Raw genomic sequence first — 23,350 nt, 5'->3', positions numbered from 1 at the left:
AGGATCTAATGTACAGTATGGTGACTGTAAGTAACAATACCATATTTTGCAAACTTGAAATTTTCTGAGTAGGTCTTAAATCTTCTCACCACAAAAAAAAAAGAAAAGAAACTATCTGAGGTGATGGATGTGTTAACTTTATTGTGGTAATCATCACACTACATATAATATATTAATATATAATTTTTCATGTTGATATTCCATTTTAAGGAAAACCATTGGATGTCCATTAAGGGAAAGGGAAGAGAGGCCAGTAGGGAAAAGGAAAAAGTAAAATAGCAGACTGCATTGTCATTATTAGAGATAAATATGAGGTCATTATGATTATTATAAAGAATAATGTATCTGCATGTATCATTCATTTTGTCTAATGTTTTATCTATTCATGCTTTTCCCTCCAGAAATAATTTGCCTTCACATGGTATATAATCCAGTTTCCCAAGCCGCTTTAGGAGATGCCAAATATTTAATGACATCCCACCTAGAAACAATAAATACATTTGAGTCAGTCAGACTCCTGGGGAAAGGGATACTGAAAATTTGATGAAAGGGATTAATAAATTATAACCAGGCTATTAAGATGTGAATCACTAAAGACTCCTGACACTCTTTTCCTTTTTCTAATTAGAATTAAGAAACAAATAAACAGACTCACTTCCCTGTGCTTAGATTTCCTCCCCTTCCTTTCTGAGGCCAGTTGGTTGGTCTAGTTCATGAACTTTCATTTAGACGTTAGGATGGCTTTAATCAGTCTGCAGTAAGGGTCTGGACTGCTCAGAGGCAGTACACAGGTGCTTTAAATCAGACGCTGTGACCATATTGGTGAGATGCCAGTCACACAGCTGGGAACAGGGAAGAGCCAATTTGTAGGCCATGGGGTTTCTTCCCAATCAAAGTGCTCCTACCAATGGATCTCAGGGCCTACTTCAAGCTGGCATAGACCCAGGCTTCCTAAAAGGAACCTTAAGATTGTCTCATCCACCCCTTTTTTATATAAGCAGAAATTTACAAAAGTTTGAAACTTGTCTCAAAGGAGAGGGAGCAGGTTGTCCAAAGTCACACAACTTTTGATAGCAAGGCTCACTAAAGAACTTGGGTCTCCTGACCCCTGGACTGCTGCTGCTCTCTCTCCATCTATTTCTATATCTATTGCAGGGGCCAGATCCAACAGCTCTGAACTCCCCCATCCAGTCACTGGACCACCTCTAGAACACAGCATCAGAGGACAGCTGTAGGATCTCACTTACATGTGGACTCTTAAAAGGCTGAACTTATAGAATCAGAAGACAGCTAAAGCCTCACGTAACGGAAGACTATCCTTGCGCCCCACTGTGGGTGAAAGATCCATGTCTCCTCCCTCTGAATACCTCATGTGGAGCCCTGACATCACACTCATTTGGTATGAGTGCCTACACTCTGTCACTCACCTTTGCATCCTAGAGCCGGACCAGTGCCCAGGAAAGGAGTCCGTGGGGTAAAAATCACTTAAATGAAAGAATCATGAGAGTTTATCTAATTTCAGAATAATTTCTTTTTTTTTTTTTTTTAGTGCACAGTGATGCAATGTCAAGATTGGTTAAAAATGTGTTTTCCTCCAATATTTCATGGATTCTCCTTCAAGACAAGTTTTCAATAAACTTTTGCTCAGGTTTTCTATATTGATGCTAGGTAAAAAGGAAAGTAAACACAGGAGCCACCATCCTCTGGGGCTCACAGTCTAGTGAAGGAAACCCATGTCCAGACGGTTGTGATCTGGGGTGAAGGTACACCATGAGAGGGTGAATCATTGAGGGACGTGCAGATCAGAGGCACAGCAGAAGTGACACTGAGCTGAGGGTTGAAGGATAAGTCAGTGATGACAAGGTGATGACAAGGAAAGGTGTTTCAGACAGAAGGAACAACATGTACAAAACCATGAAATGAGGGGCGTGAGAAAGCATGCCCGAAGATGTAGGGAAGAAGGAAATTGGCAAATCTTATACAAAAGAAATCCCATTTGTTTGTTTCTCTGCTTGTTTGCTTTCCCAGAAGAGGTCATTGTTGAATAGAGGAAGAAGGATTGGATTTGGAAATTGAATAGCTCAAAACAATAATGAGTCTGTTTATATTAGCTGAGTTTATATTGTACATGCCAGGCTCGGTTACACAGCTACCACATGCTGGAGAATATATAGTACCCCTCACCATTTAGAGCTGGGGAAACTGATGCTCAGTGAGTACTAGCAGGACTGTTTTGCTTCTTGCTCCTGTTTGTTGAGAACCTGGGATGTAGCATAATCCACCACTTAAGACACAGTACAAGGCTATATGATCCCGATCCTGGTAGAAGTTTCCTTCTGTCATAAAAAGCTGCAATCTCTACTTCTTCCCTGAATGTCCACGATGACTTCTGCCAGAGGATACAGGAATATCGCAGAGCCTTCCAAAGCATGGGAGAACACTGCTCCACCCACTCTCCTGCTCACGCGCCTCTCAGCAAACTTTCCTCATAGGCCTGGAAGTGTGCCCCTTGGGGTGTGGGGGAGCTGGGATTGCCCTGCCTCTCCCATTTTCCCAAGTACTTGCTCCCCCTGTCCCATCCACTTGTGTCTTCTTCAGATACTCCCATTCACTCAGCACTTTCGGCTCCTCAGATTCACAGTTACTGTGTCAAACTTAGAGCCTCTCACCTTTTCCAAGGAGGCCCCATCCCCTTGCACACAGAATCACTCCTTCCGCTGGGCACTCCCTGCCCTTGGGGGCTTCCCTGAGAGTTGTCAGAGCTCAGTTTATTCTGCACCCACAGAAGACTGAGACTCATAGAAGGCAAGTCTTTGGACTCTTTTGCACCAGTTGAGTAAACAGTTGGCCTCTGGGCCATTAATGGGCTGAATCCAGAGGAGATTCAAGCCCTGACTTCTGTCCCTTCTTGGTGCCAGGAACAGCCTGCATTAGAAGCTAGTGAAACAGCGTCCTTGCCGGTCACCATGCCAGTTGATGAGGCAGGCAGGTGCACCTGGGTAGACTTCTTGCTCTGATATACTTCTGGAAGTTCCATGGCCCATCCTCACCTCCAACCCCGCATGGAGCCAGGAGACGGTAACGGAATGTGACCAGGGTTCTTGAGCAGCCCCACTGGCCTGCTTGGTCCAATGCATATATGTCCCCAGTGCATCCTGCCTGAAGCATTTGTCCTTTCTAGAAAGTAGAAAGAACTGCTCCCTATTTCCTGTGTATGTATTTTCTCCCTCCTAATTGTATTCCTTTGGTCCTTTTAATGATATTTTGCACGAGAGTGGTATAAAACATGTATTCATGTGTCTTTCTTGCATCCTACTGAAGCTTTTAAATAGGTAGATTTCTTCTAAGAAACATTTTTCTTTTCTGAAATAATTTTTCTATTTCTTTATTTTTGGAGGTTGTGGCGGGGGGAGGCACACCATACAGCATGTGGGATCTTCCTCTCCCAATCAGGGATGAATTCCATGCCCCCTACAGCAGAAACTTAGAGTCTTAACCACTGGACTGCCAGGTAAGTCCCTCAGGAAACATTTCTAATGGAGGAATGCTCAGTACTATGACCCTTTCAGTGCTAATTGGCTCATTCTGTCATCACTGAATTTGAAAGTCAGCTCCTCCAGGTACCATCTGATTTTGAACCAATGACAACCTGAGTCAGTTTTCTCATCTGTAAAATGGGAGTGATGACACCTTTTCCATGTTGTGTTCAGTCGCTCAGTCGTGTTCAACTCTGGGACCCCATGGACTGCAGCATGCCAGACTTCCCTGTCCTTCACCATCTCCTGGAGCTTGCTCAAATTCATGTCCATTGAGTTGGTGATCCCATCCAACCATCTCATCCTCTGTCATCCCCTTCTCCTCCTGCCTTCAATCTCTCCCAGCATCAGGGTCTTTTCCAATGAGTTGGCTCTTCCCATCAGGTGGCCAAATTATTGGAGCTTCAGCTTCACCATCAGTCCTTCCAATGAATATTCAGGGTTGATTTCCCTTAGGTTTGATTGGTTTGATCTCCTTGCTGTCTCAAGAGTCTTCACACCACAGTTCGAAGGCCCCAATTCTTTGGCATTCAACCTTTTTTATTATCCATCTCTCACATCCATACATGAGCACTGGAAAAACCATTCCTTTTACTATACAGACCTTTGTAGGCAAAGTAATGTCTCTGCTTTTTAACATGCTGTCTAGATTTGTCGATTATTTTCTTCCAAGGAGCAAGCATTCCATAGCGTGGTTGTAAACTTGAGAAATAATTACAAATTGCACTTAATAAATCACTGTCCTACTGTGTTCAAGAAAGGTTTAAAGTGTAATCTACATAGACACTTCCTTCTACACTAGCTTTCTAATCCTCTGGAGAAAAATGGTTCAAACCCCACATATTCCAGAAATAAGTCAAGTAAACTAATATGAAAAGTGCCTATTATATCAGAAACTGGACTTCTTTATTTGTAAATATTTGTTGACATGTTCTATATGACAAACACATAGAAAAACACCGGTTTGCAACTCTGTGGACCTAAGCAACATGTTTGTCAGTGAGTGTCAATGCTATAAAGTGAAAATTTATTCTTAGAAAATATTTCCCTATTTCGCTGCTCCAAGTCTTAGCTGCAGCAAGGGAGACCTTGGATCCTCATTGTGGCATGTGGGATCTTTGCTGTGGCCTGCGAACTCTTAGTTGCAGCATGCAGGATCTAGTTCCCTGACCAAGAACGGAACCTGGGCCCCCTGCATTGGGAGTGCAGAGTCCCAGCCACTGGGCCACCTATGACCGGTGGTGCCTGGAGACCCCTGGACTTCTCTTTTTAACCTTAGTAAATTAGTTTCACTGAAAAGATGGACAGCAAGCCACAATGAGTTGTGATGTAAACTTGCCATGACTTACACATCCCCTCCATACTCTACACTAGTGTGTCCACATCAAATCTCCAAATACAAATATCAGATAGTGGTTTCCAGGCAAAGACATCAGGCAGAGCTCATATCTCCCAAGTCTCAACCACCACTAGGCCAGAAATGATAATCATTTAAGAATGTTAATTGAATGCTATAATTACAGTCAGTGCATAATAGGCATTTTGCACTGATGTTGTGCACTGCCAAGAAAATATTTACTTGGCTAACTCAAGTCCATGAACAAGTCTATTTTTTTTTCCACAACAGAAATAATGCTTTAATTTGTCATCACCAGACACACCAGAGTGAAGTCTCTTTGATATTTCAAGCATAATCAAGATGTCTCTTAGGCTTTTGCGTCTTTTATAAATCATATGCTTCCTTTCTTTGTAGGTTCTATACCTAAGTCTTATGTGGATTCTTTTGTATTCCTTACTGGCTTTTAATGAGATTAGCTCTTTACTGAAGTTTTATTTGGGGGCAAGGCAGGAGAGGTTAGCTGCGGAGGAGATGGGGGGCATGAAACTTTGGTTCAGCTTTCTTGTTACAATGTCCCTTTCATCAAATTCACTATTTCCCTTGCACGCAGATGCTTATTTTCCTTCATATTTTTAGCCAACACTGTTCACAGCAAAGCCTTTTAAATCACAGGCTCTCTGGCAAATAGCAAAGGCTGCCTCCTCAGCCTCCTTCCACCCATCCCACCTTGGGCTTGACCAGCAGTTGGCCTCAGGTTGTAGAAATGGTAGACCCATATGATTTGCCTTCAGCACCAACTTCCCAGTCATCTCCAGGGATGCACTGTTCCTCTCCAGGGTCACTCCTGTTCATCTGTGACCCATGCAGCCCTGGACCAGGTCATTCTCACCAAAGGCTCCTTTTGGGGCAGGAATTCTCATATTTAGGAAATTTCTCTCTTGCTCAAGCCCTGAGGCAGTCTCTGTGCCTCTCTTACTTTCCTCCAGATTTCACAGTATTTGGTAGGTATGCTTCATAGTTTGTGGCCTTTTCCTCTTTCATTGAAGATGAAGGGCTTTCCCCCCACCCCCTTTTTTAAAAATCTGTTGTTTTTGGTGGGTTTGTAAGAAGAGCGAGAACCTTGTGCTACAGTCTTCACTCAGAGTCCTAATTGCCTTTTAAAACCCAAACCCTTCACTTATTTTTTATCCTTTTTGTATTGTGTGTACTTCTGCAAATTGCTTCAAAGCACACTATGGAATAAGGTGGCGGTGCATGTACATACATTTTTGACATGCCACATTCATCCATTTGCCTCTCCCTAAGCAGATGACACTACCCTTATGGCAGAAAGTGAAGAGGAACTAAAAAGCCTCTTGATGAAAGTGAAAGAGGAGAGTGAAAAAGTTGGCTTAAAGCTCAACATTCAGAAAACGAAGATCATGGCATCTGGTCCCATCACTTCATGGGAAATAGATGGAGAAACAGTGGAAACAGTGTCAGACTTTATTTTGGGGGGGGCTCCAAAATCACTGCAGATGGTGACTGAAGCCATGAAATTAAAAGACTCCTTGGAAGGAAAGTTATGACCAACCTAGATAGCATATTCAAAAGCAGAGACATTACTTTGCCAACAAAGGTCCGTCTAGTCAAGGCTATGGTTTTTCCTGTGGTCATGTATGGATGTGAGAGTTGGACTGTGAAGAAGGCTGAGCGCCGAAGAATTGATGCTTTTGAACTGTGGTGTTGGAGAAGACTCTTGAGAGTCCCTTGGACTGCAAGGAGATCCAACCAGTCCACTCTGAAGGAGATCAGCCCTGGGATTTCTTTGGAAGGAATGATGCTAAAGCTGAAACTCCAGTACTTTGGTCACCTCACGTGAAGAGCTGACTCATTGGCAAAGACTCTGATGCTGGGAGGGATTGGGGGCAGGAGGAGAAAGGGACGACAGAGGGTGAGATGGCTGGATGGCATCACTGACATCGATGGAGTCTGAGTGAACTCCGGGAGTTGGTGATGGACAGGGAGGCCTGGCGTGCTGCGATTCATGGGGTCGCAAAGAGTCGGACACGACTGAGCAACTGAACTGAACTGAACTGAAACTTTGATTTATGTTGTTGTTTTTTTTCTTTTGGAAGCCTTTTCATTCTTTATTTCCTTTTCTGTCATTTCTCTCATCCGATCTGGAAACGCTCCTATTCTCTAAAAAAGCTCAAAGAGATATTCTTTGAGCCTCTCTACTCCTCTAGCCAGAAGAGCAAACTGCACTTGTCAGAGACACAATTAGTTCTCTCCCTTCACGGCCAAACCGTGTGCCCTAAATCTCTAAAGATTGGTTCCCTCATTGTCCGTGCATCCTAACTCTCCACACAAACCACCAGTGACGTGGCTCCACTCACAACTCTCAGTCACTGCCATGGAAACTGCCTCATTCTGGTCTTGATTGAAAGGGCTTCTGGGAGAACTGCTTTTAGGCACTCCACACCACTCCCCTTCTCTGTAGACCTGCTGCATATTAGAGACGAGCCCCTCGTTACCTGAAGGGCCCCTCATTTCTTCCACCCACATCCCTGTGGGGCTGTTAAGCAATATAAGCATGGCATAGCAGCATCCTGCTCACCAGAGTTCCCACCTGCTTCCTGCACCTGTTTTCTTGGGTCCCTGATCCAAGGAGAAAGAAAAGATGAGTCAACCTTGCATGTATGTTTATCCTGCTGGTGGGATGTCATTAAATATGGAAAATCATGCAAATAGAGTTCCAAAAAAATGGATCTCTGGATAGTAAATTCCCCCTGGATTCACTGTGTTCACAGCTGGGAAACCTGGCTCCTCAAAAAAGACACTTTCAAGATCCAGAATAAAGGAGGGAGGATAAAGCCATGGCCTCTCAGTGGTGTGAACAGAGCTGCAGATGTGAGAGCCTGGGTACAGGGGCAATAACTTCTGCTAAGGCTGCCATTCACCAAGACCTCCTACTCACAGCAATTGTAAGAGGAGCCATCCAGTCCTCCCAATAATCCTGCCAACGATTACCTCCATCTTATACATACACATATTGAGGATTCTGGTAAAGAATGGAAGGAACCATATTTTTTTTTTTAAAGGGTGATTACACCATTAATTATTATTCATTAAATCAAAAATGTCTTCACATGTGCCTTTGAGTAAGTCTTACAGGAAGCTACCCTGAGTCCGAACCTTTAAGCAATTTGAGGTTAGAGATCAATCTCTCCTGAAGCCCTTTTGGGTAAGAGATTAAAGCCTATTTCTCTCCCAGGCCAACACACTGCTTCCCAATGTCAGTCATTGATACAAAAGTTCCCCTACACAAGTCGCAATATCCAAACATATCATGCCAGCTTCATTTTTGCCACTGCAACTATAAATATGATTAAATAGTACTTTCCAACTATATCAAAGATCTTAAGGTTTTTGAACCAGCCGACAACTGAAGCCTAAACAGGCAATGTGCTCAACTCAGTTTCTTTTTTTGAACTGTGTAAAGACAAAAAGTTAGTATCATGAGAAAAAAAATATTTTCTCCCTGATGTTTTCTCTTTTAAAAAAATTAATTTATTTATTTTAATTGGCAGCTAATTACTTTATAATATTGTGGTGGTTTTTGCCACACATTGAACCATGTAAAGACAAAAAGCTAGTATTATAAGAAAAAAACTATTTTCTCCCTGATGTTTTCATAACTCCCTCTAGTATTGAAAAAAGTGAAAACAGTACATGAATGCAGCCCCAGTACAGATCCCCACAGTCTGCATGGAGTAAGGAGAAGAGGGAGTGCTCTGAGAGAGCTGCAGCTCTGAAAGTGCAGAAGACTGTGAACGCCGGTGCCGGCAAGTGTCAGGGAAAAGCAGAGACACTGCACACTCCAGGGATGCAGGGAAGGCACATTTATTTATTCTGCAGATTAAGGGAAAACTGTTGCATGGTCCCATCCACAAAAGCAAGAGATCCAGTATCTTATCCTAATAGCTCCCTCCCCTTCCCTAAACTGTATGAAAACTCCCAAGAGATTACACATTTTGAAACTCTTGTTGGGTAGGGAAGACCTCCTATGGCTCTCTTCCTCGGACCCTGGAACTAGCCATCCATTCAGAGCCCCCATCATGTATCCAGTGTCCTCCCATCTATCCAGTGCCCCCCACCATCTGTCCAGTGTCCCCCACCATCTATGCATCCTGGTCTAGTGCTGCTACTCTTTCATGCAGAGAAGTCTTGCCGGCCAAAACAGACCTTGAGAACGAGGTCGATTTTCAGTACCCAGTTCTCTTTCATGTACCTTCCAATGCCCCATACCCCTAGAGGAGCAATGCCAAAGCTGGTTCCAGCATCTCCCCACTGTGAAATCTGCAGCCATCTTCCCAGGAACTCACCAGGGTTCAGGCTGCTTACTTCTTCAACCTCACTAAACTATGTGAACATTCCACTGTTTTCTTCCACAGATGTATTTATGAGTTCATCAGAGAAGGTCCAGACCTCGGAAAAACAAAGCCCAAACCAACCCAAGTAAAATAGTTTTATTTAGTAGGTTCAAGGGAGTTTAAGTAGGTACTTACAGAGTGCCTGGTAGATGCCAGGTATTAGTCATAAGTTCTTCAATCCGCACCACAATGCTTTGCCATAGATAGAGAAGCTTCAGCAACTTAGCCAAGGTCACTCAGCAAGAGCTGAGACTCACATTCAAATAGGAATCCTCAATGTCTGGGGTCTGAAACAATGCATTCTGGCTCTACTGTTGTGAATTTCTGTGAACCACAGAAGCACAGAGTTGAGAAGGCAGGCTTCAGGTGGACCACTTCCCCTGCTGGTATCTTAGTCCCCTCGCTGTTTTCATCAGAGGAGTGGGCGCGCTCATCCTTGGATGGGCCTCTGGCATGGACTAGAGTCTACCTTCCTTCGGTTCCTCCTGGACATGCTGGCTCTGGCCTTCCTCTCAACAGCATCTCAGAGTTCAAATGAAAGCTCCCCTGTCATCTTTCCATCACTCTTTTTCAACCTAGTCATCCCCAGTTTCTTCTGCTTTTTCATCTATGACTGATTTCAACCATCTGCCTTTTATTTCTGGGGTGAAGCTGGATCCTCAGGGGGTTTGAAAGAAGTATCAACTATTGTCAGTGACATTACTGGGCATTTGTGTTGAGTGAATCCTCACCCCGTTCTTTGGGAGACTCTTCCAGGTGCTAGAAATTTTCAAACACGACTCATAGATGACTTAGGAACATCCTTGAAAATCTCACATGGTGGGTAACAAGATGTTTACCTGTAATTACCTCAGAGCAAAGGTTAAGCACTTTGGAATATTGCAGACATTTTCAAAGATTATTTGCAAAATTTGCAAGAGGGAAAAATATGAGAACATCTGTTCTTTAAAATCACTGTAAAATATTCATGTACAAGTAACTTAAAAATACTGAGCAGTAAATCTCTTTGGAGTTAATTGGGTACGTGAGTTCAGAAAGTCTCTGCTGGGAAGAGAATTTTCCCTCAGAGTCCCTTCCTAACTCTTTTTATCTTACAATTTTCTTTATAATACTACACCTTGCCTGGGGGATCATTGCCATGATATTTAAATAGGAGTTTTTTTTAATAAGGAATTTTAAAATAGATCTTTCTTGGCAAATCAGAGAAGCTCTTTTGGAACTGTTCTAGTCTTTGGGATAAACAGTATGTAAAGGACTGTTTGTGCCGTGAACCCAGAGATTCACCTGAAGCCCCACTGTGCCCTCTACAGAGCAGGTGTATGTTTATGAATTTCATTCTAGCCTCAAATATAGAAAGGCCCCTGGAAGGCCCCTGATACTTGAACATTTTGCATCCTTTCTAATGCCTATGTGACTCTCCATTTGAGGACTCTTGTAGGAGTCAGGCAATCTTGACATAATCTTGGTGACTTTAGGGTAAGGTCAAGATAGAATTCTCTTAGATCATAAAAGATCTCCAGGCCTCTTTTATATGCCATTCTTGTTGGCAGAGTTTGGATTGGATTCTACTGAAAGAAAACAACTACAGACCTGACCCACTTTATAAAATTTTTGATGCCTAAATAAGATTGCCAAATTTAGAAAATAAATAAATAAATAATGGCCAATTAAATTTCATATAAACAACCATTTTTAGTATATCCTGAAGACTTATTTCATATGGCAACACCATATCCAAATTCAGTGTCAACTGCCCTATGTTAATTTTCCTTAATGAACTTTAGTGATATCTCTATCGTAGAATAGAATAAAAACTGCATCTATTTTTTTTTAAATCTCTATGAAAGACGTAACAAATCCTTTCTTGACAAAAGAAATATGTGCCAATTGAGGCATATGGCTAGTCTCACCCAATGTATGTGCCTTGTACAGAATTGGAATCTGGGCCTCCACTCACTTCTTACGAGCTGATAATTAGGAGAAACTACAAATGAGCTCAAAATCAGAAAAAATAAAATAAAATAAAATAAAGGGGGAAGGAAATGATCTGCACCTGAGGAATTGGGACGAGGCAAAGGATCTCCATACTGTTGTTTTCTCCTGCATCTAGCAATGTTCAAAACACAAAAAACACTGTAAAATAATGTATGGATGAATAAATGAATGAATAAAAATCATTCTAAAGCCTCTTTCCCAAGCCTCTGCTATAAGGCATCTAGGGGCCTTTCAGATCTCAGTGTTGTGTTAAGCTCTAAAAAGATGAGACTAATTAGGCTTTAAAACATGTGGCTGTGTGAGTGAATGAGCTTTGACAAGAAAAAAATTTCTCTTCTTTAAATAGGACTCTGCTTCTTACCTGAGATGAAATAGATAAAACAGGCTGAAGTTTGAGAAGCCATGTAACAGTTTCCCAGTAGAGGCATTCATGATGAAACAGTCTCAAAAACAATGGACACAACCAATACCCAACCTTGCCCCATAATTTTTTTTATTAAAGGGGCCACCCCATGCTGAAATGTTAATGTACACAATAGAAAGCCTGGAATCAGAGAACCTGAATGGAAGGAATGTAACAGCGTGGAGGGAAGTGGGATGGGATGGGATAGGACAGAAAGCATGGAAGTGGAACACCTGAACTGATGACCCCATAAAGGCACTGTGTCTCTTATGTCTCTCTAGCATGAGAATTTTGCAATAAGAATGTTACAAGTATTTTTGAGACACCTGCTAATGTACTGACCAGAAAGTTTGCTCTAAGTAATCAGGCATTAGGATAGATGTTATTTAACTGCTATTAAGTGAAGAGTTACTTAATGTTCTTGTGCAAAGCCTGGGAAACCAAAGATGATTTAAGTTTTAATCACCTCAGCTGAGTGTACACCGAACTTGTTCCCTCTCCTACCATTCTTTGATCCTTGAATTTTATTTGTATCTGATCAATTTCTTGCAAAGTAGCATATGTAAAAGTGTTAATGGCAACTCTTTGCGACCCCATGAATGTATAGCCAGCCAGGTTCCTCTGTCCATGGAATTCTCCAGGCAAGAATAGTGGAGTGGGTAGCCATTCCTTTCTCCAGGGGATCTTCCCAGCCCAAGGATTGAACATGGGTCTCCCACTTTGCAGATATATTCTTTACCATCTCAACCACCAGGGAAGCCCACAAGAAAAAACAACTGGAATGGATAGCCATTCCCTTCTCCAGGGGATCTTCCCGACCCAGGAATCAAATCAGGGTCTCCTGCATTGCAGGTGGATTCTTTACCAGCTATACTTCCAAGGAAGCCCTCAAGGACTGCAATGCAGGAGATCCCGGTTCGATCCCTGGTCAGGAAGATTCCCCTGGAGAAGGGATAGCCTACCCACTCCAGTATCTTTGGGCTTCCCTGGTGGCTCAGACAGTAAAGAATCTGTCTGCAATGTAGGAAACCTGGGTTCAATCCCTGGGTTGGGAAGATCCCCTGGAGAAGGGAACGGCTACCCACTCCAATATACTGGCCTGGAGAATTCCATGGACAGAAGAGCCTGGCAGGCTACAGTCCATGGGGTCACAAAGTGTTGGACATGACTGAGCGACTTTCACTTCATTTCAATTTCATGAGATGACACTAGCTAGAAAAATGCAAGTAACTAGTCCATATTTTTTTCTATAAAAGAATTCTTTCCATATAAAAGAACCATAATCCCTATTTTCCATGATTCAGATAGAAAAATGTTTATCTTTTATCACATAAGTGCATATTTTAATAGATTTTACTGTTATTTTGCTTACCCTAATTTACTTTGAAGCTTCTTCAAAAAACTCAATGTGGATATTTTATTTTCTAAAATTTATTGAAGCAAATAGGGACAATGAATAGTCTCCAGTACTATATATTAAATTTTAAGAAGATATTTTCTGTGCTATACTAAGCAGAAGATAGCTATTATATAAAATTACTTAAAGAAGCAAAGAAGCTTTTGTAATCTCTTTTGCAGCAAGTCTTCAGCACTACACATATAGTTGCCTTAATAAAATGTTTTTATTTTATCTGAAATTTTATTTGAAAATGAAAAACAAATTTTTAACTTAAGTATGTTAAATAGGTCAATCTGATCAATGTAAAGAACTGAATTGTGTTGTCTTTGGAAATATCTTACCAATCCCTCCTTATACAAAAATGTATGTAAGGTAATATAACCCAAAACACATGTACAAGGATAATTTAAAATATTAAAAAGGGACAAACCTCGTATATATTCAGAGTCAATAGACAAGTTCTCTTTAGGATTTTTGGGCCGGGGGCAAAACATACAGTCTCTTCCACCATTTCCCATATGTTGTGGTATCAGCACCTGTTAGGGACTAAGTGTGTCCCCCAAATTCACATCTTGAAATCCTAACCTCCAATGTGATAGTATGTGGAGATGGGGCCTTTGAGTAGTGATCAGGTCATGAGAATGATCTCATGATGGGATTAGTGCCTTTATAAAAAGACCCCAGAGAGCTGCCTTGTCTCTTCCACCATGTGAGGACACAATGAGAAGACTGCAGTCTATGAAGCAGGAGGCCAGTCCTTAGCAGACACCAGATCTACCAGCATCTTGATCCCGGACTTCCCAGCCTCCAGAACTGTGAGAAATAAGTATCTGTTGTTTAAACCACCCAGTCTACAGCATTCTGTTGTAGCAACAGAATATAGTTCTGTTAATATAGTACCCCTCCACTCTTTATCCATACCTAGGAGTACGTCAAGGCTGTATATTGTCACCCTGCTTATTTAACTTATATGCAGAGTACATCATGAGAAACGCTGGACTGGAAGAAACACAAGCTGGAATCAAGATTGCTGGGAGAAATATTAATAACTTCAGATATGCAGATGACACCACCCTTATGGCAGAAAGTGAAGAGGAACTCAAAAGCCTCTTGATGAAAGTGAAAGTAGAGAGTGAAAAAGTTGGCTTAAAGCTCAACATTCAGAAAACGAAGTTCATGGCATCTGGTCCCATCTATTTCCCATGAAGGGGAAAGAGATGGGGAAACAGTGGAAACAGTGTCAGACTTTATTTTGGGGGGGCTCCAAAAGCACTGCAGATGGTGACTGCAGCCATGAAATTAAAAGATGCTTACTCCTTGGAAGGAAAATTATGACCAACCTAGATAGCATATTCAAAAGCATTTTTTTGAATTTTTTGAAAAAAAGACATTGCCAATAAAGGCCCGTCTAGTCAAGGCTATGGTTTTTCCAGTGGTCATGTATGGATGTGAGAGTTGGACTGTGAAGAAGGCTGAGCACCAAAGAATTGATGCTTTTGAACTCTGGTATTGGAGAAGACTCTTGAGAGTCCCTTGGACTGCAAGGAGATCCAACCAGTCCATTCTGAAGGAGATCAGCCCTGGGATTTCTTTGGAAGGAATGATGCTAAAGCTGAAACTCCAGTACTTTAGCCACCTCATGCGAAGAGTTGACTCATTGGAAAAGACTCTGATGCTGGGAGGGATTGGGGGCAGGATGAGAAGGGGACGACAGAGGATGAGATGGCTGGATGGCATCACCGACTCGATGGACGTGAGTCTGAGTGAACTCCGGGAGTTGGTGATGGACAGGGAGGCCTGGCGTGCTGCGATTCATGGGGTCGCAAAGAGTCGGACACGAGTGAGTGACTGAACTGAACTGAAACATGCTCAGGTTTATAAATGACCCACTTACAGTGTGTGAAACCAAAACCTGGCCACAGAACAATGGAAAACTGGCAGGTCACCCTCCTTGTTCTGGGCACCGTATTACTGGCATACAATGCCATCTATTTTTGTCACCTTTTTGTCATTCCAAAACAGCTGTACAAAAGATCTTATATTTTACTTTATTGTTGCTTATTATTAAGTGAATATGAAAGTTAATATAAAGTGTCAAGATAGCATGTTAAAGTATTTTAATATGCTTTTGTTTTTCCCACACCTTGTACATTATATTTTCTCTTTTCAGCCAGAGGGTCATTGCCTTGAAGAAAGTAAAGATTGTTAAAGCTGGATTGCCAAGAGAAAGATGTCAGTTCAAACTTAAACTTCCAAACAATGATCTGAAAGTTGTAAGAATCAAGAGTTTCGTTTTCAAAAACGATGTTTTGGGGGAGATGAAAAGATATATGGGCTCCAAAGAGCCAAATTTAGAAGGCTCAGTTTTTAGTGTTTAACATAAACCAGTAAGCAGATAAGAATGCAGGATGTGAATGAGAGTAGGAAATAGCATGGCCTTTTCAGCAGCTCTGAGTCCTCCACTGGATCTCAGAAACATCTCAATTTCTTCCAAAGCATATGCAGGCAAGGAGAGCTTGGAGGGGCGGTGCAGCGCTGTCCTCAGGTCCTCTCTGCTTTCACACATCACGCCTTCACACCTACACACACATCTCAAAAGACCTACTAGGTCACTTCTCCTAGCGTACCTGATGGTAACTGGGCACCTCTCCCACCCACCCCAACATCCTGGAGTTACAAACCTCTCTGGGATTCTCCATCATCCATGATTTTTAACGAAATCATGTTAAATATCTAATTTAAGTATGTATACATTTTAAAAGCACACAGAGCATACTTGTACTGCTGGATGGATTTTCACATGCAGACAGATCAGTAAACAGATGATTCACACCCCAGAATCCCCAAAATGTGCCCCTCCCAGTCATTAACACCCCCTTCTCAAAGGTAAGCATCATTCTGTCTTCTATCACCATGTTTTCTTATTGCATTCTTTTGTATCCAGCTTCTTCCACTCAATATTATGTGTGTGTTTTTCATCTATACTGTCACCTGTAGCTATTGTCTTTTCATTTTCATTGTTGAGGAGTATTCTACTGGATAGTATGTCACAATTTCTGTATTTTTCCATTAAGCTGGATATTTGAGCAGTTTACAGTTTTTTAAGCTATTACAAATAATGCTATGAATATTCCTAATTATGTTTTATGGTGCCAACATGTCCTCATTTCTGTTGGATTTATACCTAAGAGTGAAACTGCTACTGGATCATAAGCTATTTATATATTCAGTTCTAATAACCGCTGACAAAGTTTTCCAAAATAGTTGTAGTCATTTGAACCTTAGGAAGGTTCAGGTAGTTGAATATGAGTAATATCAATGGCTTAACCTCCAATTTATACTTCTACCAGAGATCCAGTTGCTGCACATCCTTGTCAACATGTGATATTGTTAATGTTTTAGATTTAGCCATTCTAGTGAGTGTGTACCCCACTCCAGTACTCTTGCCTGGAAAATCCCATGGACGGAGGAGCCTGTAGGCTGCAGTCCATGGGGTCGCAAAGAGTCAGACACGACTGAGGGACTTCACTTTCACTTTTCACTTTCATGCTTTGGAGAAGGAAATGGCAACCCACTCCAGTGTTCTTGCCTGAAGAATCCCAGGGGTGGAGAAGCCTGGTGGGCTGCCGTCTATGGGGTCACACAGAGTCGGACACGACTAAAGCGACTTAGCAGCAGCAGCAGTGAGTGTGTAGGGCTTCCCTGGTGGCTCAGAGGTTAAAGCGTCTGCCTGAAATGCGGGAAACCTGGGTTTGATCCCTGGGTCGGGAAGATCCCCTGGAGAAGGAAATGGCAACCCACTCCAGTATTCTTGCCTGGAGAATCCCATGAACGGAGGAGCCTGGTGGGCTGCAGTCCACAGGGTGGCAGAGTCAGACTGAGGCGATTTCACTTTCACTTTCAGTGAGTGTGTAGTGTTACTGCTTTCTGATTTATTGCCAAATTCAGACTTAAATTGAAGAAAGTAGGGGAAACCACTAGCCCATTCAGGTATCACCTAAATCAAATCCCTTATGATTATACAGTGGAAGTGAGAAATAGATTTAAGGGCCTACATCTGATAGATAGAGTGCCTGATGAACTATGGAATGAGGTTCGTGACATTGTACAGGAGACAGGGATCAAGACCATCCCCATGGAAAAGAAATGCAAAAAAGCAAAATGGCTGTCTGGGGAGGCCTTACAAATAGCTGTGAAAAGAAGAGAAGCAAAAAGCAAAGGAGATAGGAAAGATATAAGCATCTGAATGCAGAGTTCCAAAGAATAGCAAGAAGAGATAAGAAAGCCTACCTCAGTGATCAATGCAAAGAATTAGAGGAAAACAACAGAATGGGAAAGACTAGAGATTTCTTCAAGAAAATTAGAGATACCAAGGGAACATTTCATGCAAAGATGGGCTCGATAAAGGACAGAAATGGTATGGACCTAATAGAAGCAGAAGATATTAAGAAGAGGTGGCAAGAATACACAGAAGAACTGTACAAAAAGATCTTCACCACCCAGATAATCACGATGGTGTGATCACTGACCTAGAGCCAGACATCCTAGAATGTGAAGTCAAGTGGGCCTTAGGAAGCATCACTATGAACAAAGCTAGTGGAGGTGATGGAATTCCAGTTGAGCTATTTCAAATCCTGAAAGATGATGCTGTGAAAGTGGAAAACATGCCAAAGAATGCTCAAACTACCGCACAATTGCACTCATCTCACATGCCAGTAAAGTAATGCTCAAAATTTTCCAAGCCAGGCTTCAGCAATACGTGAACCATGAACTTCCTGATGTTCAAGCTGGTTTTAGAAAAAACAGAGGAACCAGAGATCAAATTGCCAACATCCACTGGATCATGGAAAAAGCAAGAGAGTTCCAGAAAAACATCTATCTCTGCTTTATTGACTATGCCAAAGCCTTTGATTGTGTGGATCACAATAAACTGTGGAAAATTCTGAAAGAGATGGGAATACCAGACCACCTGACCTGCCTCTTGAGAAACCTATATGCAGGTCAGGAAGCAACAGTTAGAACTGGACATGGAACAACAGACTGGTTCCAAATAGGAAAAGGAGTACATCAAGGCTGTATATTGTCACCCTGCTTATTTAACTTCTATGCAGAGTACATCATGAGAAACGTGATGAGGAACTAAAAAGCCTCTTGATGAAAGTGAAAGTGGAGAGTGAAAAAGTTGGCTTAAAGTTCAACAATCAGAAAATGAAGATCATGGCATCTGGTCCCATCACTTCGTGGCAAATAGATGGGGAAACAACGGAAACAGTGTCAGACTTTATTTTTCTGGGCTCCAAAATCACTGCAGATGGTGACTGCAGCCATGAAATTAAAAGACGCTTACTCCTTGGAAGGAAGGGTTATGACCAACCTAGATAGCATATTCAAAAGCATTTTTTTGAATTTTTTGAAAAAAAGACATTGCCAATAAAGGTCCGTCTAGTCAAGGCTATGGTTTTTCCAGTAGTCATGTATGGATGTGAGAGTTGGACTGTGAAGAAGGCTGAGCACCGAAGAATTGATGCTTTTGAACTGTGGTGTTGGAGAAGACTCTTGAGAGTCCCTTGGACTGCAAGGAGATCCAACCAGTCCATTCTGAAGGAGATCAGCCCTGGGATTTCTTTGGAAGGAATGATGCTAAAGCTGAAACTCCAGTACTTTGGCCACCTCATGCGAAGAGTTGACTCATTGGAAAAGACTCTGATGCTGGGAGGGATTGGGGGCAGGATGAGAAAGGGACGACAGAGGATGAGATGGCTGGATGGCATCACTGGCTTGATGGACGTGATTTGGGTGAACTCCGGGAGTTGGTGATGGACAGGGAGGTCTGGCGTGCTGCGATTCATGAGGTCGCAAAGAGTCGGACACGACTGAGCGACTGAACCGAACTGAATTTTAATTTTCATCTTCATAATGGCTAATGATCCTAAACCCTTTTTCGTGTCCTTATTGGCTATTTGGATATCTTCTTCTTTGAAATTCTGTTCAAGATTTTTTGCATTTTTAAACATTGGGTTGTTTTTGTTTTTCTTATTGATTGTACATGTTCCTTTTACATTCTGAACACAGCTTCATTGTCTATAAATACACTTATTGCAAATATCTTCTCTGACTTAGTACTTTGCTTTTCACTCTTTCAATAGTATATTTGATGAACAAAAGTTTTTAGTTTTAATATCATCCAATTTTCCTTTTTGTTGAGTGCTGCTTCCACCCTAATGTCTATTCCAAAGTCATTAATGTATTCTCCTATGTATTAATGTATTCCAATGTATTAATGTAATGTATTAATTAATGTATTAATGTATTAATTAAAGTCATTAATGTATTCTCCTATATCTATGTCTCCTATGTCTATTCCAAAGTCATTAATGTATTCTCCTATGTTATCCTCTAGAAGGTTTCTAATTTTAACTGTCTTATTTTTAAGTATAATCCACTTGGAATTAATTTTTGTATAAGATGTGAAGTAGATGACCAATTCATGATTTTTCCATATGAATATTCTGTTGACCCAGAACAATTTGTTAAAGAGAAAAATCTTTTATTTTTTTTTTACTGTACTTCAATGTTCCCTTTGTCATAAATCAAGTAACTGGACAAGTGTTAGTCTGTGTCTGGACTTTCTATTCTATACTGGGTTTGTTTATCTCGCTCTTAAGAATACAAACTCTTGAAGTTACTATAGCTTTGTTTGGTAGTGTAGCCTTCCAGTCTTATAATTCAAGATCACTTTAGGTATTCTTGGCCCTCTGTGTCTCCCTACAAATTTTGGAAGTACCCTGTTTTCACCGACACACACATCTGCTGACATTTTGATTGGGTTTATAATAATCTATAAACTAACTTGGGGAGAAGAAATAATATTGAGTCTTCTAATCCATGAAGTGGAATAGACTTCTATTTGCTTAGTTACTCCTCACTTCAGTTCAGTTAAGTCACTCAGTCGTGTTCAACTCTTTGTGAACCCATGAATCGAAGCACGCCAGGCCTCCCTGTCCATCACCAATTCCCAGAGTTCACCCAGACTCACGTCCATCGAGTCAGTGATGCCATCCAGCCATCTCATCCTCGGTCGTCCCCTTCTGCTCCTGCCCCCAATCCCTCCCAGCTTCAGAGTCTTTTCCAGTGAGTCAACTCTTCGCATGAGGTGGCCAAAGTACTGGAGTTTCAGCTTTAGCATCATTCCTTCCAAAGAATACCCAGGACTGATCTCCTTTAGAATGAACTGGTTGGATCTCCTTGCAGTCCAAGGGACTCTCAAGAGTCTTCCCCAACACCACAATTCAAAAGCATCAGTTCATCGGTGCTCAGCTTTCTTCACAGTCCAACTCTCACATCCATACATGACTACTGGAAAAACCATAGCCTTGACTAGACGGACCTTTGTTGGCAAAGTAATGTCTCTGCTTTTGAATATGCTATCTAGGTTGGTCATAACTTTCCTTCCAAGGAGTAAGCATCTTTTATTTCATGGCTGCAGTCACCATCTGCAGTGATTTTGGAGCCCAGAAAAATAAAGTCTGACACTGTTTCCACTGTTTCCCCATCTATTTGCCCTGAAGTGATGGGACCAGATGCCATGATCTTCGTTTTCTGAATGTTGAGCTTTAAGCCAACTTTTTCACTCTCCACTTTCACCTTCATCAAGAGGCTTTTTAGTTCCTCTTCACTTTCTGCCATAAGGATGGTGTCATCTGCATATCTGAGGTTATTGATATTTCTCCCAGCAATCTTGATTCCAGCTTGTGCTTCTTTCAGCCCAGCATTTCTCATGATGTACTCTGCATAGAAGTTAAATAAGCAGGGTGACAGTATACAGCCTTGACGTACTCCTTTTCCTATTTGGAACCAGTCTGTTGTTCCATGTCCAGTTCTAACTGTTGCTTCCTGACCTGCATATAGGTTTCTCAAGAGGCAGGTCAGGTGGTCTGGTATTCCCATCTCTTTCAGAATTTTCCACAGTTTATTGTGATCCACACAATCAAAGGCTTTGGCATAGTCAATAAAGCAGAAATAGATGTTTTTCTGGAACTCTCTTGCTTTTTCCATGATCCAGCAGATGCTGGCAATTTTATCTCTGGTTCCTCTGCTTTTTCTAAAACCAGCTTGATCAGGAAGTTCACGGTTCACATATTGCTGAAGCCAGGCTTGGAGAATTTTGAGCATTACTTTACTAGCGTGTGAGATGAGTACAATTATGGGGTAGTTTGAGCATTCTTTGGCATTGCCTTTCTTTGGGATTGGAATGAAAACTGACCTTTTCCAGTCCTGTGGCCACTGCTGAGTTTTCCAAATTTGCTGGCATATTGAGTGCAGCACTTTCACAGCATCATCTTTCAGGATTTGAAATAGCTCAACTGGAATTCCATCACCTCCACTAGCTTTGTTCATAGTGATGCTTTCTAAGGCCCACTTGACTTCACATTCTAGGATGTCTGGCTCTAGGTGAGTCATCACATCATCGTGATTATCTTGGTCATGAAGATCTTTTTTGTACAGTTCTTCTGTGTATTCTTGCCACCTCTTCTTAATATCTTCTGCTTCTGTTAGGTCCATACCATTTCTGTCCTTTATCGAGCCCATCTTTGCATGAAATGTTCCCTTGGTATCTCTAATTTTCTTGAAGAGATCTCTAGTCTTTCCCATTCTGTTGTTTTCCTCTATTTCTTTGCATTGATCACTGAAGAAGGCTTTCTTATCTCTTCAATGCAGCAAATGCTTTGAGAGAAGAACTAATGCAGAATGATTGGCTCAGTTCAATGAGTTCTCCTTCTCTCAAGGGTCTTGAAGCTTCAAGTCCTGGTTACTTAATAGTTCATCAACACCTTCAAATACAATACAAGTCACTAGCATGGACATCTAGATATAAAAACCATGTTGACAGATTTGTTTATTCTTCAAGCATGACCACAGTGATCTTCCTAAATCATATATATCATTTCAGCCTTAAAGACATCTGAAAGTAAAAGAAGATTTACATTTCATAGTCCACTGCTGAATTCTCCAGTTAGGATCAGATGCTCTGAATCAGGCTGCATGGATTGAAATTCAGGCTCCATCACTGATTGATGCTATCTGGGAGACCTGGGACACATTACTGTTTAATCCTTAGTTTATTATTCTGTGACATGAGGATAACTGTCTGATAGCACATTCCTGGTGCATGGTGAACACAGAGTGACGGTGTGGGGACCTCTCCCTGCATTGTTAGTCTTCTCTTCCATAGTCTTCCAGAAGAGCTGTTCCCTGAATACATTCCATAATCTCCAACCTTTGTGTCTATAATCTGATGTTTTTAAAGGAAATTGAGGCTTGGTAAAATCACAAAGTAGCAAAACTGTATTGTTTACATTAAATAAAACAAAAAACAAAAATCCTGCAATTTATTGCCATGTATCTAAAATGACCACTACCCAACTTGTTGTAAATGTTATCCATTTTCTTGGTTTTATATTTCTGTCTGGAATTGCTAGATTCATAGTTACCACCAAACAAAACTACTTCTTCAGAAATGGATACATATGATGTATCATGTATTCTGTATATATTTGGGTTCTTTCCTGACCTATTTTCCCATGTTTGAGATTGCTACTCTTGCTAGATATATTTTTTCATGTTTATTAGTATTACCTTTTAATTGCTAAAAATAATCTCTCAATGTCATAATCTTATCAATACTTCTATGCATGTCCTCTGCTGGCATGGGGGATTTAGATGCTATAGATATTTTTAATAAATTATTTTAATTTTCTGGTTGTAAAAATAGGGTGCATTTTTAAGCTTATTTTCATGTTAACATCATCTCTGTGTGATTAATTCTTAATCTATTATTAGCTTTTTCTCCTTCCTTATTGTCATCTTATCCCATTTGTTCTTTTCATTAAAACCTCATCGTTGTCTCCCTTTTGGCAGAGACATTTTAGCTTTGCATATTCTAAGTAGGTGATATTATCTAGCATTATTTCTTACATACTGAATACTGCATTAATTTACCACCTCTAAGCAACTGGGCCGATACTGTTGTCTTATTTTTTTGACTCCTATTGTCTTAGTGTCTTAGTTCAGGCTGTTAAAACAAATTGCCAGACTGGGTGGCTTAAACAACAAACACTTATTTCTCACAGTGCTGGGGGCTGGGAAGTCCACAATCAAGGTGCCAGCGGATCTGGCATGTGGTGAGAGCCAGCTTCCTGGTTTGCAGATGGCTGAATTCTTGTTGTCTTCTCCCTTGGTGGAGAGCAGAGAGACGGGAAGTAA

At 41.3% G+C, this 23,350-nt stretch overlaps 1 long non-coding RNA gene across 1 annotated transcript in view; it reads left to right on the top strand.

The window, feature by feature from the left end:
• LOC133252833 (uncharacterized) overlaps positions 1-19,192 on the top strand; it is a 58,216-nt gene extending 39,024 nt beyond the window's left edge. Inside the window, exon 3 of the long non-coding RNA XR_009738095.1 lies at positions 1,156-19,192. This is a non-coding gene — a long non-coding RNA (uncharacterized LOC133252833). The remainder of the gene's footprint in view (positions 1-1,155) is intronic.
• The last annotated feature ends 4,158 nt before the right edge of the window (positions 19,193-23,350 follow it).

This window comes from Bos javanicus, chromosome 8 (assembly GCF_032452875.1).
Source record: "Bos javanicus breed banteng chromosome 8, ARS-OSU_banteng_1.0, whole genome shotgun sequence".
In the NCBI taxonomy this organism is placed as follows: domain Eukaryota; kingdom Metazoa; phylum Chordata; class Mammalia; order Artiodactyla; family Bovidae; genus Bos; species Bos javanicus.
Note: the sequence above shows the minus strand (reverse complement) of the source record. Positions and strands in the feature narration are given on the sequence as shown.